Genomic DNA, 2264 nt, shown 5'->3' on the forward strand with positions numbered 1-2264 from the left:
ATACAGAGGCCAACATTAATGGCAATGGTCCTGGGTTCTACACTTGGGGAGGCCCAGTTGGTGCAGTTGCCTATTTGCCTGGTGCTAAACTTTGGGTTGGAACCATGGGCCACTGTCAAAAAGGGCAGGAACAGCGATCAACACATTGCACATGGCAGCACATCCCAGTACTTAGGCTGGGGCACGGGAGACCGGTGCAACATTATAACACATATCCTAATTTAATTAAAGCATAATTATAATATAATTTCAGATCAAAATGAAAGCAACAAGTAAGATTTGGGCAAGACATATTTCATCCTCTCTTTGAATATTCTTTAAATTATATATGAAGCCACCAGGGTTGTTTTTTGTTTTTGTTGATGTTGTTCTGTTTTGTTTTGTTTTTCATATTGCAAAGATAAACCTTGGTAAAACATGAGATTTGGCCTTCAAATTATTTTATTTTTTTAATGTTTATTGTATATTTGAGAGAGAGAGAGAGAAACAGAGCATGAGCGGGGGAAGAGCAGAGAGTAGAGAGGGAGACACAGAATCCCAAACTGGCTCCAGGCTCTGTGCTGACAGCACATGGCTCGAACCCATGAACTATGGAATCATGACCTGAGCCAAAGTCAGACGCTTAACCAACTGAGCCACCCAGGTGCTCCTGGCCTTTATATTATTTTAAACTTGATCATAGAAACAATACATGCGTTAGTATGTAAACTGTGTAAGCAATTTCCTATGCATTTTAAGTTTTACTTGATGGAGGTCTGCATGCCCATGTCAACTCTGCAGGTAGATGATGAGATATACATTTATTTATTTATTTTTAGTAATCTCTACACCCAATGTGGGGCTCAAACTCAGAACATGACCTCAAGATCAAGAGTCACATGCTCTTCTGACTGAGCCAGCTAGGCGCGCCAGATCTGATGATATATTTTCAATGACATTTATTTCCTTGTCCTAATGATCTAAAGATTGAGATTATTCTTTTAGGGAAATCTATCTAGTCCTTGAGTAGAAACATCCTGGGCTGTGTAGGAGTTTTAGCTTTCAAAGATACTACAACCCAAAAACACTTACTGAGGGTCGCTATGTGTCAAAACTGTTTAGAATCAAAATATTAACCCACACAAAAAGTTATTGAACTTTATACTGGCAAAGTGGTCCACTTAATTGCCCGTCTTGAAACGGAAAAAGAGAAACTCATATTGGTTGAAGAAAAGGTTCTCTGGTTATGAGTTCTGTGGTCTTATAAAGGCTGAACTACCCAGGATTGGCGTAAGGATAATATAGCCTTTATTAAACAGTGACATGCAGAAAAAAAAAAAAAAAAAAAGACACGAAACCTGTATATCTCTGAGCCATCAAAGGGTAAGGAAAACAGGGCAGGCCTTGTCTTATACACATGCTAAAAGTCAGGCTACTAAACTACACGTGGTGATAACATTCAGTGAATCCAGTATAAGTAAATATTTGTTGTGGGGCCTATTTGGTAAGAATGAAAAGGGCTTATTCATTTCACTTCGGACCCTCCCTTGCCTTTAAACAGAAAACCCAACTGATAAAAACTCAACATTTGGTCCTAGACCGGCAGGCTACTCAAGGCAAAAAGGAGCAGCCATTGTAAGTCAGACCCAAGTTCGAGCCCACGGGTCACGGAGGAGGTTGATCAAAGCATTGCCAGCATCTGGGAGCTTCCGTGACAGGCTGCAGGAAGGGGTTTCACTCTCTTTAACTTGGTGGCCGGCATTCACGCTACTGTGGGAGTCCCTTCCCCTAATCCATACTGTTCAATTGTCACGAAAGCTTGTAAACAGGAGCCTCCATCAGTTACCTCAGAGTGGTTTGAACAAACTAACATCATAACAAGAGTGTTTATGGAAAAATGCTTAAGCACTGAAGCAGAAAGGGCTTAGCACTGATCAGACCTCTCTTCCACCTTTATTCTTCACTGTTCACATTGAAATGCAAATATCAGCACAGGGTTTCCACTGGCGTGCCACTCACAAATTGAAAAGCAGTTTTTATCTATGCAAATGTAAGCATGGTAATTGAAGTTAATCAATCAATGCTAGCTTTCACTAAAACCTTGAACATGATTGAATAAAGTAATTATCATTCAGCAGAAAATGATGAAGTTGTAGACAGCATGAACCTTATTAAAGGAGGATTTTGAGTCACAATGGCTTAATTTAGCTAACAGCCCAGCCTCAGCCCCAGCAACATACTACTCTTGCTGCCTAGAATTGTTTTATGATTAAAAACAACAACAA

This window comes from Lynx rufus, unplaced genomic scaffold (genome assembly GCF_022079265.1).
Source record: "Lynx rufus isolate CCGP_SWC_20201006 ecotype Redwood Valley unplaced genomic scaffold, mLynRuf1.p SCAF_2, whole genome shotgun sequence".
NCBI classification, from domain to species: Eukaryota; Metazoa; Chordata; class Mammalia; order Carnivora; family Felidae; genus Lynx; species Lynx rufus.